At 33.0% G+C, this 20,513-nt stretch overlaps 1 long non-coding RNA gene across 1 annotated transcript; it reads right to left on the reverse strand.

Annotated features, from left to right (window-relative positions):
* Window positions 1–16,543: 16,543 nt before the first annotated feature.
* On the reverse strand, window positions 16,544–20,256 carry LOC133189045 (uncharacterized). Its single transcript, XR_009721390.1, has 2 exons — window positions 20,105–20,256; window positions 16,544–16,699 (listed from the first exon to the last, which is right to left on the reverse strand). It is a non-coding gene; the product is annotated as an uncharacterized LOC133189045 (long non-coding RNA).
* Window positions 20,257–20,513: the final 257 nt, after the last annotated feature.

Below are 20,513 nucleotides of genomic sequence, written 5' to 3' on the forward strand. Positions count from 1 at the left end.
AATATTAAATGTACTTTATTATGTTTTCTTTTCTCTTTATTTTACTCTCTCTCTCTCTCTCTCTCTCTCTCTCTCTCTCTCTCTCTGGATTCACCTTATACATGTACCAATTAATGATTTATTTTACATACCGCTTTTCAATGTTAAATGTACCAAAAAATGTTATATGTACCTTGACCTAAGGAGAGAACGATTAAAGGCATTATGCCTGTTGTTCGATCAATTTCATTTGTAATGAATAAATATATTTTAAACTAATTAAGATTATGTGATTTGTGTAAAAATGAAAGTTTTGCCTTGCAGAAGAGATATTTAAGAAAATAATTTTAAATTATCCATTATTAGACTGTTATCTTTTTGATTCAGAACGAAACTACTGAGGTCGTAACCACAAGGGTCAAACACGAATTTGAAACTTAACCCCTCGTATTTGCTGAAATGAAGAGAAAATGAAAATTGAAAATGATATGAAACTTTAAAATTTAGTCGTCCGATATTTTTCTAACATGTTGGAGTTAAGTAAAGTACAGAATGATATTCAATCTCATGATTTTCTATCTTTATTTCATTGGTCATACAAAAAAAAAAAATCCAAAAAAAAATCCCTACCTTAATTCTTTAATACCCTATTTTTTCATCAGTGTTACCCGAAACACATTTTTTAGGCCTAATTGTTTAAGTTTTATTGACGGCTTTGACAAATTAACAAATCATTTGTGTATGTTTTCAGCCACTGAACAAAACAAGGGTTGGGGGGGGGGGGGGCACTCATTCCTTTAAATTGTTATTTATGGAAATTTGCAATCTCAGGTGGCTGCCTTCCTTCTTACTTTTTGCTTCAGTATGTTATTGTACGGAAAGAAATGAAAGGGACAATTCCCACTTTGAGTATTTGAAAATGTCTTTAGTATTTTTTATTACAATTATTGCTATGACTGGCTGAATGTCCAACTAGAAAAAAGATGATAGGTGCCTTACATGTGTACGTACAACTTTGGAGAGAGAGAGAGAGAGAGAGAGAGAGAGAGAGAGAGAGAGTTCCAATTTAATGAAGATAGTATATCTGTAGAATTACATAATTTAACTTAGGTCAGTTACAGAAATGCGAAGAAAATGAATAGTAAACATGCTCAAATATCCTATTGATACAAATATTGAGCAAAGCAAACATGGACCTCTGAAAACAGAGATAATATCAGGTGCCATGGAGGAGTTAGCACCCCCTGTCGAGCGTTCTCACCCTCAGCTCTTTGTCATGATCGTGTAAACGTAAATAAAAACGTAAGCAACTGATCAGAAAAAAATAACGACTTAACAATTCGAATGAGAAACAACCCAACGACAGAAAACTTAGGTAATTGTATCGACCACAGAATTTGCAAAATGTTGAATTCTTACAATACGAGCTATAGTTTGGGCAGATCATTAATTTTTAATGGGTAGTTTTTAAGACCATCGACTAAAACGTTCAAGAATTTGATTTTATTTCTTCTGATCAGAGACCAGAAAAGCTTATGTATTAAAAGATGTCCCTTGTTTGTCTGTCTGTCTGGCTGGCTGTCTGTCTGTATGTCTGTCTGTATATAATGTAAACGCTGCTCCTCCTACAGTTTTCGTCCAATTTCAATACGACTTGGTACATATACACTATTATACACTATAGTACAAAATTCTGTGTACCGATTTACATTTTTATAGAAATACTAATTCTATATATCGGTTTTTGATTTCGACAAACGGACTTGCTCTGGATACTAGTGAATTTTTTCAAAACACTATTCTTCTGCAGTTCTGGTTTGAATAGACTCTTAACACAACTGGACTTTACTAGGATATATCTTTCTTTATAAAAGGTACACACCAGGAGAGCTTCAGTCTCTTTACAAACTTCTAGTTGAAAATTTCTGTTTTAATTAAAATATGGAAATTTACCTTTATTGAGATTTTTTTCTTTAATTTTAGGATTATCAGCACTTAACCCTGTCCTATTTAAAGTGTAGTATAATTGTTTTTACACCTTGAAAACTTGTTTCTATAGAAATTTATTTGTATATAAAACAATTTAAGTTTTACTCGGATTTACGTTCGTAATCAAAGTTAATAAGGAAACGAAAGATGGTGTGCTGGGTATTTCCTCTTTTATGCAGACCGTCATTTGCAGCGAGACAATAATCAGGTAATGAGTGTTCGTTAAGGTTACATGTATATACAGTTTGATATGTATCTAGTATTTACTAAATATATATATTTTTTTCTATAAAAAGATTAAAAGTTATATATCATGATATCTTTCATACAGAATGGAATATTTTCCCCGGGTATCTGAGGTGATGTACGTTGGTCTATGTCGTAAGATAGGGACACCGACGGATATAGCCATTAGAAGAGATGTGATGGACATTCAGGAGATGATAAAAAAAGCCTGTTAATATGCATAAAGGAGGCCTTTGGATGGAGAGTGGTAGTTATAGAGAGGGATTTAGGTTTAGATCATCTGACAGGGATACAATGTTGTGGCCTTCTTTTATTAAAATAATAACTGACATCTCTCAGTCTCGATTTTACAATGCATCAAAATTTGCTGTTGTACTTATGGAGGATTATGACATATCGCCAGGATTTGTTAGACTACGCCTTCTGACACAACCCCGAAACAATACCATGAAATCATGGCTTGTTCCTTTTAATGGGAATGTGTATATATCTAGCTTTGTATGGAGAGAATCACATTTTCAATGCCATAGGAACGGGAGATGCCTTCAGCAGACGAATATCACTATCCATGGTCCTTGCACTAGTGGGTTTCAAAGATCTATTCAATTTGACCATCTTTTATGTTTGGTCACTATGTATTGGCCTAAACTAATGCGTAGTTGGGTTGACAGATGTCTGAGACATACCTGGCCGTCTATGCCTGAGTTGGAAAAAATTCTAAGTAATGGATGTCACTGTGTGCCTATTGGAAGTCAAACTGGATCGACTTCTAACGAAATAGAATGGAGATTATCGTTTTCTCAAGCAGAAAAACAACTTGTGTTTACCATGAATCATACCCAATTTCTGTGTTACGGACTGCTGAAAATATTTCTGAAGCAAGTTATTAATTACAGAAGTGAGCAATTGCTTTGTTCATATTACGTAAAGACCACAATGTTCTGGATAATACAACTAGGACATGTTAAATGGTATCCGAACAATTTACTTGGTTGCTTTTGGGTGTGTTTGAAATATCTCGTGCACTGTGTTTATCGTGGAGTGTTTCCCAATTTTTTTATTTCACTGAACAACTTGTTCAAAAACAAAGTAGTTGGATGTGCGCGTGATTTTCTTTTACAAAAACTTTATCAGTATTACAGAATGGGTTTGTCCTGTTTACTTCTTAGTCCCACTCTCAGATCGATTTTGGAAAAAGGCCTTCATAGCCCGAACTTAGTGTTATCCTCTGCTAAGACAACTTTAGCAGATATCGATATGTGTGGCAGTACTGAACTATTTCAGTCAGCATTTCCTGCTGAACATAAATTGGTTTCATATCTCTACTTAAAAAGAATTGAAACACTTTCACAGTTATCAATCTCACTTTCCCAGTTATTAACATTACAGTATTGTACAGCCGAGACACTCGTTCGTTTCGCCTTCATGATGCTAAAAAATATGTCATGTTGCACACATAAAAATGTCTACAACTTAGATCGAATGATTTGTAACATGCTGAAATTGGCAGCAAGGGTAGGTCCTCTGTCACATTTACTTTACATTGCATTGTATTACTATAAAACAGGGAGATATGAAAGAACACTGCATATCACATGTCTCACTAGACAAAGACTGTCACAATTGTTTGTTATGAATTTCGAAACTGTCGACAGACAGAGTTACAACGAAGCTCTTGGTAATCTATCTTTGTCTAAAAGGATGACAAAAGCCTGGGTGTTCGTTGTGCGTTTATTCAACGACATTCCATGTATTGAAGAAATCAGTTTAGAACAAAATATTATACAACAAAATGAAGAGCCAGTCTTACATTTATCACCGTTTGTTATGATAGAAATGTTGTCAGTGTTATCTTACTATAAACTAGGCAATATATCTCAGTGTGTACAGTCACTCACAGACTTCCGGACATTGCTACTCTATGATGATGGAGCTTACGTTCATTGTAATACCAGAGACGTATCCTGGCATATACTGGGAATCTGTCAGCATGTTGTGGGAGACTTACACGGGTCTTTATTGTCTTATCGAGAGTCACTTAGACAGATGCCATATCATAGAATACAAGAAGCTACAGATATTAGAATAGGACGTGTTGAACAACAATTACACCGAAATAGATAACCATAGACATTGTTTATTTTATTTCTGTCATAATGTTTCGAGAGCTCTAAAACATGTAAACCAGTTGTTTAATTTAATATTATTAAGAATAGGATTTGTTTGTTTTGTTATTAAAATAATACAAAAAAAAATGTGATTTCATCTACTCCGAACCTATTTTGATATTTTGTCTTCTTGCATATCTTGTAATTTTGTGTACAGTACTAGTTGACCATTCAAAAAGGAATTGAACATAGAACCTTTTAACTTAATGTGAAGCTGCAGGAAATCAAAATGTAAGTTTTAAAAACACTTCATAACATGTGCTAATGAAAGAATTTCCTTTTTGAAGGTTAATTAATTACATCAAAGTACTTAGGACTTAGATTGTTTTGAAATGTTGAAAATAGATCTATTTGATAGCCAGGAAATTATGTTAAGATTTCCTTCCCTATCGATGAATCTATTTCTGAAAAAAAAAGAATTGAAATTTTAAATCTTAATTGTTATGGTAAATGCGTAGATAAGAATTCATTAGCTTTTTCATAAAAATAGATTTATAAACCATTGAGGAAGTGAGTTTAGGTATGTATCATCTCAGCATACAATAAATGTTCCGTGCCATATATTTATTAAAAATAAAAAAAGATGTGTTTTATATTGCTATCCAATGTAGTCCGTCGTCATGCATCGTGCGTTAACATTTGAACGTTTTCAGCTTCTTCTCTGCAACTGCTGATCATGAACTAATTTCAACCAATATTGGCATAGGATGTCTATGAGTAAAGGGAAACAAAAATTGTAAATTTTTTGCCCCCCCCCCCGGGCCTTAGGGATAGGATCAAAACCATCAAAATGAGTACAATCTTTGAAAATCTTCTTTTTTGCTTCTGGACATCAAGCAGCCAAACTGTTGGCATGATTGTAATAACCACGAACCCTCTACCAAAATTGCGAAATTCATGGTCAAGGATTCTTGAGTTAGAGTGGGGCTCTATTGATCATATAGTGAAAATGCCTATATTCTTTAAAAATCTCCATCTCTTCTGCTGTATATAAAACACATAAATTAGGTGCATGGTTATGATCAAGGGTGCCTCCTTCAAAATTGTGAAATTTGTGGTCCCAGGTTTAGTGAGTTCTGCGGGAAGGGGAGGGGCTCTATTGATAATATAGTGAAAGTGCATTATTTCTTTGAAAATCTTCTTCTCTGCCCCTTACTATTGAGTAGATAAACCAAACTAATTCATGGTCTCAGAGTCAGGGGCTCTGGAGTTTGGGTGGGGCTCTATTGATCATATGGTGAAAATGCCTAAATTCTTTAAAAATCTTCATCTCTCCCGCTGTATATAAAGCAAGAAACTAGGTGCATGGTTATGCTATGGGTGCCTCTTCCAAAATTATGAAAATTGTGGTCCCAAGATGAAGGAGTTCTGCGGAAAGGGGAGAGATTCTATTGATAATATAGTGAAATATATTTCTTTGAAAATCTCTTATCTGCCCCTGGGTATTTAGTAGATAAACTAAACACAAAGTTATGATGAGCAAGAGCGCCTCTTCCATAATTGTGAATATCTTGACTAAGGGGTTGTGGTATTAGGGTGGTGCTATATTGAATCTCTAGTGAAAATGGATTATTTCTTTGAAAATCTTCTCTGGGGATTTAGGATGCAGACAGAGTAAATAAAGTTTTACTAAGCAAGGGTGTTTTTAACAGATTTTGAAATTATGTTCCCTTTGGTCAGTTTATAAATTTCTAATGAAAGAAGTTATTCCCCTTTGCTATTCACCTATGATAGTTAATCACAGTAAATAATGTAACTTAAAATGTCAACTGAATAACAGAATTATTCAAGATTTTTTTTTATATTTAATACACAAAGTACTTTCATAGTATATATAATCATCAGGTAGATTTTTAAATAAAAGATAAATGAAAATGGAACAAAACTACCATATCTTTGTACGTTGAATAATCTTCAAAGACTAAGAGAGGTCAATGAGAGGGGGAATGAAATGGTGCTCTAGAACTAGTGTTTTGTTTAGTCCGCATGAGGATAGTGACAAATGGGGGAAAGCACAGGCAAATAAATAGGTCAACTTTAAGATTTGTTACTGGGCACTAAGTTAATATTTTGCTGATTCCTGATCATCCTATTTCTCTTGCTTTTGAGCAATATAGCTTCATTTATCTTCTTATTTTGTTTTAATGTATGGATCGTTACATTATACATGTACCAAGGTGACCATTAAGGCTTTGGCCCTCTTGTTTCTATGAAAAGTCATTTGCAGAATAAATTTGCTGATGAAAACGCTATTAGATTCAATGAATTACATGTCTCCAGATGCTGTCATGTAAGAAACGCATACATGCATTCTTGCTAGAATTTACAGAAAAGTTTAGATTGTTGTTGTGCATTACAAATCTTGACAACAGTTTAATACATCTTTTTACACACCGATGCGTCAGGCGCATTTTTCACAAGCAGCAAATTAATATACAGAAACAGTAAGATAACCAAACAAGCAAATAACGTGAATAGATTTTAGGAAAACGCTTTACAATTAGAAAAATTTGCATGTTGTGAGACAAAAAAATTATTTATTTTTTTTAAATCAAATAAATGCATGAGTTCATGTAAAACACATCCTATATGTGCATGTTTGATAAAGATATCATCGGAGAATCGCCCAATGTGCATTGAATGCATTTACATAAATAAATGTTCCCTTGAATTGTTCTTCTTCAAATTTACTTTTTTTTCTTACGTCTATAAAATAAAGAAAAAGGATTATACTCCCCTTTTGTATTGTTTTTAAAATGGACCTTTGAGCTTGATTTCTGCTTGCTATCTTCATATTTCATGGAAATCGTTGGTACGTAAAGGTTTAGAGTGGTGTATGAGGAAATGTGAAGATAATGTGAAGATAATGAACAGTTCAATAAAACAATACAAATTTTGAGCAGAGCAAACCACTACATGTGTAAAAGCATCAGAGGTGGAAATAGGTGCCATAGAGCAGTAAGCATCCCCTGTCGACCTGTCACACCCGCCGTGAGCTTCTTGTCATGATCTGGTAATCGGAAAAATCCGTAGAGAATTCTGTTTAAAAATAATCGCCTAACAATTTGGATGAAAACGCCAGTCAACATTCGACTTAACGATACAATGTAGAATGCATTTGCTTACAAGGTTACTGTATCAACAATATATTTGCATTTGCAAATGATGACTTTTGATATCCTTGTATCATCAACTTATTTGTCAATAGGTTGCCTCTTCATACATGTAGAAATTGTATGTAAAACATTCTCCTGTTTATCAAATAAACTGGCAGACATAAGCTCCATGAATGTTTTCAACAAAATGCTTTTGCAGATGACCAATAACAGGTACGTTAATTTAAGAATTTATTGAAAAAGCAGTAATCTATGACGCAGAAAAGTCTGGTTTGCGGGAGGGGTTGTATAAGTGTAGAAAAGTCGTAGGTTTTGAAGCTGTTTATTTTTCTAAATTTTTGTGATTTCAAATTTCCTTAAAATTCCTTTGAGTTTTAAAGTATCCATATCTGATTAACACCACTTCTCAAATTTGTGTTTACAATATTCCAGTAGTTTCTCCTTTAATGCTGTAGTGTTTTAGTGAGGAGCAAAGAAAGAGGCTTTGTTTGTTTTGTTTGAATGTTGTTTAACGTCCCTCTCGAGAATTTTTCACTCATATGGAGACGCCACCACTTGCCGGTGGAGAGCTGCAAATTGTCCTATACTCGGCACTTACGGCCATTGAGCAGTGAGGGATCTTTTTCGGGCCAACACCTACTGCGACACGGGACCTCGGTTTATACGTTCTCATCCGAAGGACCGGTCTCCACGTCCCACAGTGGGATTCGAACCCGCGACGTAAAGATCAACTCCTTACCCCGTGACTCTATAGCAGACGCTCTAACCACTGAACCACGCAGGCGACAAGAGGCATGGTATAACATTTACTAAAACCCGCTTTTTATTTTTTTGTAACGATTTTTATGTAATTGAGAAATCTAAAATAGGTGTGGTAATTCAAATACAATTTGATTTTTGAAAATATTAAAAAGAAATGTAAATTGGTAACTTATTTAAGAGTTATGAGATAACCTGTAGAACGATTTATTTTTTAAAAAGATAATCACAATTTCTGAACATATCTTTGGAAGCAGATATGATTGCCGCTACAAGACTGACACAGGAAGTCTGTTAGTTTTACCCCCTTTCATCTCAACTAATTTTAAATTACTCCTCCAATGCTTTTATCCTTAAATTTCTTTTAGGTCTAAGATGATTTCCATTGTAGGCGATTTCAGGGAAAACTCAAGTAAACAGCCTCATCCCCTGTCTTTGGTAGACTAGCAACATATTCCGTAAATCTGGGAAATTTAACTGTAAATTATTTTTAGCAAGTTTGCGCATGCACTGCATTCCATTTTGCAAAAATATCTGAACCGACAAGAAATAAATCTAAGTCAATTAAATTTCATACAAATTTAATTTTCGCTTACATGTAAAATCCTTACTTTTATAATGTTTTAAACAATCATTTATTAAAAGAAATTTTAATCTAAAATAATACATTTTTCAACAAAAGTGAACTTGAATAATTCTAATTTTTTGATAACTTAAATCTGAAAGTTTGTTTACATGATTTAATTCTTTTATCCATATACTAAAATAACGAGCTGACACTAATTTGGAGACGAAAACAATATTGAGTGAAATTTTGATTGTTAAACAATTGACCACAGCACCCTTCGAGTTTACTTTTTATCGATTCCCTGAAGCCTTTTGGCAGTTAATGTCTTATTTTGTCGAACTAGACTATGTGTGCACTGAAGCAACGCGAAATTCCAAGTCGTATGTGTGCTTTCTGAAAATTGCAACGTACGGAGTTTGTCTAAATTTCATAGGAAAAGTAAATTATTTTTACGAAAGGAGAAAGAAACTCATGTAAAAGTTTGGCAGGTTTATACGATTTAAACATAGATCTTCGTATGAATAAACCGTCACGGTAGCCTAGAGGTAAGGAGTTCGCTTCGTGATCGGGAGGCCCGGGTTCGATTCTGGCTCGCGGCGCCGCGTCAAACCTAAGACTAAATATAGATAGTAGCTGTTCCTTCTTTAAACTCCCGTCACTAGAAGTGAATGTCACGGGTCTTTCGGATGAGACCTAAAAAAAACGAGGTCCCGTGTCACGGTAGGCGTTTGCACTACAAATGCCCCTGAGTGACGAGTGTTCTAAATTTGAGGCCCTTCACGAGCATACGGTGACGTCTCTAAATGATTTAAAATTTCTCGAATGGGACGTTAAAAACACACAATCAATCAATAGTATGTAGAATAAAAATCTATACGAAATTTATCCTTATTATTCATAAGATAACTGTATTCACTAATGTACTTATTTTAAAGGCATTATAACCTTAAAATTCAAATTAAACTTACATATTTAATCAATAAAGAAGAAGGTACGTTTTAGCTTTATTGTGCCTTAAAAAAATAATGTTTTCAAAAAGTTTTCACACTGGCTTAACTATTAGTTGAGTATATTACTGTGATAGATCAGGAAAGAATATGGCATGAAGAAGTACCATTCTGGAGATATGACGTCATTAATTGGATGCATTTCTCTATTTTCAATAGAAAAGGCCTCAAAATGGCCCATTTCAAGAGTTATTTGCATAAAGAAAATAGTGTCCACAGCCGTCGCCCAATTTTATTTTCGGATATGTTGTTTAAAATTCTTTGAAAAATCACATATTGTAAAATCTTTGTGGGCGATGCCTGTGGACAATATTATCTGAAAGAAAATTCCATTGAGAATTGGTGACTTCTGCAACTTTTTAAGAAAATGTGGGAAAATGCACAAATTTATGACGTCACAATTAGCATTTAGAAGGTCATGTGAGAAAAATGATTTGTGTGATCTTTCTGTATGGAATTTCAATGATTCAGAAATCATGAGTTTTAATTTTTTACATGCATCACTTTCATTTTTAAGAAAAACACAAGGCAAGATTGGTATTGAAACTGTACCTTGTTCTTTTCTATACGCAATAAAACCTAAAATAATCATGCAGTACACTAAAGTTAATTAGTTTTAACGATGCTGCACGCTCAGGTAAACTTTTAAAATATTTTAATTAATTATTAAGGTATTGGTTTGAGGGTGATAAGTTAATTCTGCAAACATATATTTTATCAGAATCAGATGTGCCGATGGGTACATGCATGTACCGCCTGTTACAGTTTCAATTGAAAAAAATAACACAGCGAGCGCTTTTGATTATATCTATCAACATATTTTAACCTTGGAAAACGTGTTGTCAGACGAAGAGAATGTCCTGAATCGCTTGTTACAAAATGATGAATATTTAGATTTTAGCAAGCGATGCCGAATTAACTTGACGTCGTACTCGATCTAAATCGTTCTAAACAGATGTATTTCGTGAGGGCAATATTTTATTTTACAATTGCTTTATATATAGATTTAAATTTTAATTGTTATTTATTCTCTACAATATAATAAAATAAGATTTGTAATACTGTCCTTATTTAATGTTTTACAACATATAGTAGCTGGTCCGGGATACAAATAATATATTAACTAAAGATAGACAGGAAATCCTTGTGCAGTTATGATTATAGTAATGATACATTTTCATGTTATCGTGATAATTTCTTTTATGTAAATGTATTAACACATTTATAACAGTTTGTAAATATGAATTATTTATTAAAAAAAAATCTACTTTCGTATATATAGAAATAAACGGAAAAAAATAGATAAAACAAAGATAGCGTTCTCAGTTCCCTCTAAATTAAAACTTTTTTTTACAGAATATAGCATCCTTTTATGGTATTTGTTCGCTGTTTTAATTTCATTGAAATTCATTGAATTTTTAATTAATGCTAGTAGATCAATGCTAATTTTAACTAAATCAATGCTACTTATGCTATTTTTTATGCTGATGCAGATCCTTGCAATGCTGTTTTTGAATGCTGATCCTGATACTACATGTAGCTGGATGCTGATGCTTATTTTGCTTATGCTAATGCTGATTTTTGTAACAAAGTTCCCTGCACTGTAAATAGGCATGAATCAATAATGTCACAGCTGGTGAAAAATCAAGTCGCAACCGGGACTCAAATGCAGGGCACTTGGCGCACCTTTCCAGCTCTCTCACTTCTGAGCTATTGAGACCCGATCATATGTTGACTGATTTTCACACACCTGTAAACCCATTGACATTAACTCTGCGCTTCTGCAGTACTATAGAGATTTTGAGACTTAATATGGTAGTCGACTTTCACACGTCAGTGAAACCGGTGATGTTAATTAAAGTAAATCGACAGATATTTTTACAATTAAAAGCTATATTTCCAAGAGATAATTGTAAGTTCCTCCCGACCTTTCTTTACAGGAGCTCGTTGCTTGTTAAAATTGGTATTTCCCTCTACTAAATTTGTCAAGGGAACGAAGAATGTAATAAGGCCATACATGTTTCTTAGAAAGGGTTCAAGTCACGTGATTGATGCCCAGATGCTAAATATTTTTATGCATTAAATGACTGACACAGAAGGATTTAATCTTTTAATAATGACATGTGATTCAAGTGTTTTTGAATTTGGAATCACCTCAAACTTTTAACCTTCATAATCACCTATTATCTAATATCTACTAATAATTGGCAACACCTGGCAAGCCACATGGGTCTAATGTCTTTTTTTTCAAATGGACAAGGAATATCTTAGTAAATCAAACACTTTACCACATCCCATACAATATTTGATTAAAGCAAAAATCATGTAATAAAGTAAAAGCGTCGATTTACTTACGATTATTTACTATTATAAACACTATGGAACTTAAACGTATGAATTGACTATAGCTAATACTTTAGTATATACCGTGACAAAAAGTTAAGTACGTTTGAATTACCATGGCAAAAAAAATTCGATATTTTGAACTACTATAATTCACATTAAATTTGAATATATACATTTGTGGTATCTCTCTATTATATAAACATGCAGAGAGCAAATATCTTCATACCTGTATGAAGTTTTTCGAAGGTCATAGGTCATTACGTGACCTAATCACACAGCGCAGTAATATCTCTATTAAAAAGACTTACTCCACTAAGCAATATAGCATGTTTTTCATGCATAAAAATGTACAAAATACGCAAGTAAAATAATAATCATTTTATTTACAATGTAAACGAGTATTTAATACAGTTCTTGATCGATTTTACTCCACTAAGCAATATAGCATGTTTTTCATGCATAAAAATGTACAAAATACGCAAGTAAAATAATAATCATTTTATTTACAATGTAAACGAGTATTTAATACAGTTCTTGATCGATTTTACATAGAGAAAAGAAAACTACGTGTTATAAGTTTCATGTCTGAGCTGCATAGTGTTTTCTTCTTCTCGCTTATAAGACTTTGAACAGAGTCTGTTTCATATGAATGCAAAAATAGGTCTGCTAATAACGGAGCTTAATTGGTACCAATGGGAATTCCAATAGATTGTTTGAAGACCAGGTCTCCCAAATTTATTGCGTACTTTAAAGAATAGCATATGTATGATTAAATTCTTATCTTTTGTTCATTAGTATGTAGAAAATCAGGTCCATTCATTAAAATTTGAAAAAATTACAATGGTTTTTACTGTGCAGTCATAGGATTCACGGAGCAATCACTTGACGTTAGGTGAAGTGACAACCTCATTCCAAACCTGTTAAGCTTTTTCACAACTCTAACTTTGTTCTCAGTTCTATAGATTTTCATGTCTTTTTCCTATTGAAAAATTGCATATTAGCTATAGCTAGAAATGTTACTTTAAATAAGGATAAGGAAAAGGTGAGTCATGATGAATTGTGTACGATATACCTAAGTATATTGTCCATTAAAAACGAATTTTTCTATGAAAAAATGCGTATTTTTCTATACATTGTCAATAACTCTCGAAAAAGATGCCTAAATCTTGAAACGTGAAAAAAATCGAAACTATTTATTTCCTTATGTCCTACCTTTGTCTTGATGATCACCTTGGTAAAAGAAAAAAATGTATTTGTTTATCCGTGTACACTTTTGTATCTTCTTGTCAAATGTGATAATTTCCCAATAATGGATTGACATTAGATACCAACCAACTCATTTTGTTGTCAAAGGTAGACACGAAAAAGATTTTACATCGAGAAAAAAGTCTCTAATTAAATTATCGCCTAGAAGATAAAAGGTTCCTGAAGTTTATAATGACGGTTATTCAAGAAAAAATCTTTTACCCCTACTAATGTTATTTGTGATTTAAATTCAAGACATGTGGTCTTGGTTAACCCATTGAAAGGTTAATAAATTGGCAGTAAACAGGAAATTCTATAATTTGTTTCTTTTAAATACACGAAGAAATGTGTTTCCATACCTTTCTGATTCATTTTCATGATTTTAAAAAGGAAGGTGGGGGGATAAAGTCACATGTTACTTAATCTTCGCTTCTGTGATTATTTACGGCGAAGATTGGTGCTCAGTAGCTACCAGTTTTTCAAGGCGGCCAATAACCTGGTAGAAAAATGTTTAATAGCTACAACAGTGACGTACTTTTGTTTACCTTATATGGCTATTATTATTATTGGGCTCAGCGGATCTAACCACGATTCATTGTCCAATCATTGAATGAATAGCAAGGTACAAGTATGTTGACCAGCCACATGTTTACATTTTGCTATGAAATCAACTGAACTGAAAATAATTTGCATTGCTTTAATTTAAGGAAAAAGACTAGAAACGATGAAAATATATTCCGGTCATACTCTCGATAATAAAGGAAGTAGGTTTTAACCTAATAAATTAATATTAGTGAGTTTGTAATGTGTTGTTTCTGACTGTTGACTAAAAATTCAAAGTTATACAATGCACATAATAAAAGGTAGTCTGTGCCACGTTCATAATGTTTTGCAAAGAATATCAGCGCATTAAGGATAAGAAGAAAGAGCAACATCTCTTAAGCAAATAAATGACCAACAAAGTTTTTTTCTTACATTACAATATGCGTGATCATATGTCCTTTGTCTTTGGTCAGGGAAACCGCGTGACATTTGCATTTACCGATAGTACAACAAAGGAATACATACGCAAATCGCCTTACAGAATGGCTTTGAGAAACCTACAATTCTACGTTTATTTATTTATTTATTTTGTAAGTATGAGCATGGAAAGAAGAAATACTGGAATAAAATATAATAGATAAAAATAGACATATTGTTTTTCATCTGTGAAATGCATGAAAAAATTGTCATAGTTTTTTTTTTTCCGATTGCGAGTAGTTTTGGTCTTTTCGAAGTGTAAAATTCCTGTAGTATTCGTAGTAATCCATAAAGCAATTCAACTCATTCTGCTGATTTGTCAGTTTTAAGTCATGTTTTTACCTCGTTTAACATGTAGATTTATCATTTTTCAAATGATATCAAACGCGTTGAGAACAGCATTTTGAAACGCAAAACAAGTTGTTTCGAAATCGTATGAGGTTTCATTGCAGAATTGCAAATTAAAGCACTATAGCATATGCATATTGCAAAACTTTCAATTTTGACTAAATGAAAAACTCTTGCAACAGTTTGATACTGTCACTCTTTGCAACTTCACCAGATTCTACGGCTGAATCAAGCTGTTTTACAGCTATACAGATTAATACATTTGTTTATAACTCAAGGGCTGTATTTTACTCAAATCTAATAATTTTTTCTCGAATCACTGAGTTAAACTCAATAAAGCATGCCAGGAAACTGGAGTCTTACTCATTTTACTCATTTAGAGTTATTTCTTGTTTTTTCTCAAAATATCTAAGATTGCAAGGTAGTTGTTTCAAAAGTCAAATGTCATAAATGGTTGCCAGGAGAATGTTCCTTTGGAGCATGATAAGCATTCCTAGAGGAACTGTTCAATCCTTTGCAAGTTACATCAGAAGTGGAGAGATTTTTCAGCGATATTGCTTTAAATACGACACGATAATTTTCATATGCAGGTTGCATCTTTGAAAACCTAAGCCATCAAACACAGAGATGTCCTTTGCCACCTCTTCTTGTTGTTGTACGCTTCTATGCATTAGATTCCTTTCTTCTTCCTTCTGTGCGCTTTAACACAATTTTTTTTAAAATTTCGTCTGCGAATGGTTTTCCACGAATCGGAACACATTTTATCTGTAAGCAGGTAAGTTGCATCTATACTTACATCTCTTAGTAAGTTTTTCTTGTCGTTGAAATCTCCTCCCTAAAGAGGTTTCCGGAGATTATTGTAAATTATTATCCCCCCCCCCCCTTCTTCTGAAAAAAAATTCTACGTGCCCGAAATGTCTACAATATCCAATATGCATATGCCTATTAAGAATTATGAATCGAATGACTGTATGTTACTTGTTTCTTGTATTCAGTGTTAATGCTAGCATGAAGAACATAAACAATAATTATTGTAAATTATAAAGTGGATTTAGTCACTGATATGATTGATAAATAAAACTAGTTTGTCTACTTAGATTGCTTGTGATGCAACATTTTGCTTCGTAACTTTGTAGCATAATGGTCTGAAAGTGTACATGACTCCAGTGGTTTTAAAGAGTCCCCTCTTGTCAGATTATTTGAAACTGGCATTGAGCCAAAAATCCTTAAAAACGAGTATGTCATTGAAATATTCTCAAATTTATAATTTTCTATTTTGTGAATAAGCAAAGCCGACGAGAATAAATAAATTGCTCTTTATCGCAAAGGGTACCAAATTGAGCATGCTTTTGGAATATGGTTGGCAGTCCATCTCCAAAAATAAAGCGATATATTATGATTACAACGGTTTTGCTTTGTTATTGGATTATGAAAATGTTTTGTGCTACCGCGGTATACTGTAAACAAGTATAAGTTAGTGCACAAAATACATGAGTGCAAACTTTCCAATTACACAAATGCCATGTAGCTGAAAAGTGTAGTCATTAATAAGCGTATTTTAGAGAAGAGATTCTTTAGAAGTTATGCTTTTGTTTTAATCATATTTTAGCGTCTATTTGAATTAGTTGAAAAAATCAGAGCAAATGGCACTAAAATATGATTTTGCCCTAAAAAAGTATAATGGCAGTATAGATTTTTTTTTTACGAAACAGTCTTTTTCTTCAATGAAAAAAAATAAAAAAAATAGAAAACTCAAATCATTCTGATTTTATTTTCAAGATTAGAAGTAATTCACACAACATTGACGCCAAGAACCTCCGTCACAAAAACCTTTCAGATATCTGCCACTACAATATCTCCAATAATATTGGCAGGTACCACGTTTGATCCAGCATTGTAAATCATTTCCTGTTAACAAAAAACGAGTAATTAGAAAACTCAATTATCGTTTCAGCGTTTTCTTATTAATATCGTAGTGCTTCTATGAAAGATAAAACATATAATCTCGACCTCCAATTAAAAAAAAAGTAGATATATCAATTTTATTTCATGAAACATACCCTTACTGTGGTTCTTATTTATTTCCAATAAAACATTCTTCTTAAACTTCTTAAAGGCGAGTATTGGTCAATTTTATACAGTATAAAGATCTTTGATTATTTTTATTGTTTTAATATCGGGGCTTTTAGTGGTGAATTCAATGTATTTTTATATGAAAACAGCTTTTCCAGAGAGACAGATTGACAATTTGAATAAATTATGTTTAAGGGGTACCGACCCTCTGATAAGAGAGATAACTTTCAAAGTCAAAATATGAATACTACTCATAGTTTTCTTTATCAGAGTTTCCTAATTGAGACCTCTGAGTAGTCAATTCGATGAAATCTAACATATGATGGAAACATTACTATCTATTTCTTTTTTGATTTTTTTCCAAATTGTTTTATTATATTTAACAGAAAAACATTTAAATCCAATTTCAAAAGCCTTATAAATCGAATAAGTTCTATCTTTTTAAGGACCATTTTAAAAATGGTTTAATGTTTCAAGTACCAAATACAGAATTTTATTAGTATTACATAGGGGGAGGGGGGTAAAAACAAATCACGCCATGATTAGTCAATTCCTCTTTCAACATGTTTCTTTTATAAATGATAATATCGATCACAGCATTTTTTGGGGGGAGGGGGGGGGGGTAACCTGAGTTACCCACCTTGCTCATATTCCAAAATACTTGTAAGTCACGCAGGGGTAATAAGGAAGCATACAAAATATTCTACCTGGACTTAATCAGTGCTACATTATGACGTCATAGTAGGCGAGATGACGTCAATTTTAGAATATAAGTTTTCGTAATATTCGTATTTAGAGATGTAATTTAACTCTAGAAAATGAATAGAAACGTGTAAACATTAACAAAAATAAAATGTTTTTATTTTGTTATGCTGTATCTGTCATTTTGATTAAAATCTACCACCGATGACGTCATATGTGTACTTCAAGTAACTTGGGAATTGATCATGTCGTGTAAAGAGAATTTGGCTAAGACGGCATGTACAAAGATACGTAAAATGGAGTTTAAAAGCAAATATCCTGAATATTTTGAGAAATTCATATGGAGTTCAGTTACTGAAACAGGTATGCTAATTTTTTTTCATCGATTGTATTTTCTTCGAAGACAGTCAGCTATATACGTATCCCGGTCGGCCTTTCCTCTGTCATTTGTGAAAAAAATAATGCAGCAGAACAACAATAAGCTGTATATTTCAAAACATAAGATTTGTACAGATGGAAAGTTTGCCTCCTAAAATACTTGGAAAGTGCTGCTAGAATCCCGAGTTATGCATGGTTTTACGAAAAGTCTCGGTTTATATGTATAAAATTCAAAACATCGGGTAAGGTTTCGTGCGAATGTGTGGAATTATTATTTTACTGACGGGACAGTGGGATTCTAGCAGCACTTTTTAGGCAAAATAGATATTTTCCAACTATATTATTTACTCAAAGAAATTATTACACTTCGGGGTATTGTTGTTCTGTTAGCTTTTTTACTAAGGAAAATTTCGCTATTAATAGAAGTCACGTGATGCCGTGGTGGTGGTGGTGCACGTCTTTGCGTTAGACACTCTTTTATCTTTATGCGATAGATAATAATAGTTTACATTTATCAGCGGTTTTGGTAAATTATCAAACTTAATTTTCTTTAAAAAGTCTAAATTTCCAGAGAATTGACTTATATGCTTCCTTAACATACCCGCGCAGCAGTATACATGGTATATATAATCCAGTGAGTACGTTTAAGATTTATAGAGCTAACATTCACTAAATCGTCGTATTATCATTTTTATGATTTTGAAACAGACAGGTTATGAACTTCACAACACTGCATAATTTCACAAAAAAATGTGCACATGTATTACATAATTATACTGCGTGTGCAGTGGGATGTAGGTAATCCCCAACTATCTTATCTATGGGCCCTAGGAAATTTACGAGGTAATCAAGTCACATTGACAATCCAGATCCTGTTCATCCAGAGTATATGTTATTTCAATTATCAAAGACTGGCAATCCTTAAATTAAAGACGAAAAGATATTGTTACATAATAAATTAAATCAGTAGGCGGTCCTTAAAAACCCTACTCGCCTTATCGTATTACGGGCCTGCATATAAATATATGTATACAAATTATATCGCACACTTCTTAAATGAAAATAAGTAAAATATATCAATGATTATGATATGCTAAAAACAAGCTTTTTATATATATCTCATTTCTTGTCACAATACAATACGATACGAGGTCATTCGTCGCCCGCGTGGCGCAGTGGTTAGAATTTTCACTCTAGAGTCGCCGAGTAAGGAGTTGATCCTTACGTCGCGGGTTCGAATCCCACTGTAGGACGTGGAGACCGGTCCTTCGGATGAGACCGTATGAACCGAGGTCCCGTGTCGCAGTAGGTGCTTGCACGAAAAAGATCCCTCACTGCTCAATGGCCCTAGGTGCCGAGTATAGGTAAAAATGTGCAGCTCTCCGCCGGCAAGTGGTCGCGTCTCCATATGAGTGAATTCGAAAATTCTCGAGAGAGACGTTAAACAATAAACAAACAAACAAAAAACGAGGGTCATGCAATAAGTAATGAAAAAAACAGTTTATCATAATAAATGTAGAAGTATTTAATTTTATGTTTTAACAGTTGAAAAGTTTTATTAAAGAACTTCTAATAGCACGAAACCCCATGCCTTTTCTTTTTGTCCTCGCAAAGATTTTATTTGTAAAGTAGGCATGGTCACTACACTGAGCTGAACAATGTTTAAATTTTAAAATGATCTCTGCCAAGAAGGTGAAAATGAGGGCGTTTGTGAGAATTGTGCTCAATAACATAAATAGCTGAAGAACTCATATTAAAGATATGATTTTGAAATGTAGAAAAACTAGTCTTTAATGTTGTATAGTTTTCAGATGGATTAATAACTTCATAAGTACAAAGGGAGAGTTAAAAAGTTTGTAGAAAGCATTCAACGTCCAAAAAAAAAGGATTGTTTAACAAAAGAATAAACAAAAGAAAATACAACAGTGTCGATACTGAATATCATATCCTAACGTACATGCTGGAGCTATTATTTAAGCATCATTTTGTCGGTTTTGAATCTAGAAAAAAATTTAAATGCTGAAAACTATTTCCGGACACAATTTGACTTAAATATGATATTGAATAATTTAAGGAATAATATATTTCAATAATACGTGTAATAATATACAAAATATCAATCAAAATTCATTTTTGTAAATGGAAGCAGGGTATCCTTACCTTCTACTGTAAGAAGACCAGGGTTGTTGACCAAAAGAATAGCCAAAATGACAATCACAGCAGACTTGTTCTTGAATACCATATCTGAACGAATACACCGAATTAACTTTATCGTGTTCCCGTATTTTCTATTTATACATTGGGAACTATTTGACGACCTTGATTCGGAAATTCTGCTTCAAACAATTACTAACAGGATAGCAGGATAACTAACAGCTGTCACGTAAAATTAGAGCTTTATAATATTATTTCAAAGTTTTTGATATGATTTTTTAACATGTGGATCTCTTGATGTTCAGTTTTACACATGTATTATTCGTAATGAAAAGTCAAATAGTGTCATCACAAAAAGCTGAATCCGCATGTTTCCATACTTATGTGACATATCACAAAACAAAACGTTAGCAAT

This window comes from Saccostrea echinata, unplaced genomic scaffold, assembly GCF_033153115.1.
Source record: "Saccostrea echinata isolate AGI-Se365-2 ecotype Australia unplaced genomic scaffold, CSIRO_AGI_Sech_v1 ptg000016l, whole genome shotgun sequence".
Lineage (NCBI taxonomy): Eukaryota > Metazoa > Mollusca > Bivalvia > Ostreida > Ostreidae > Saccostrea > Saccostrea echinata.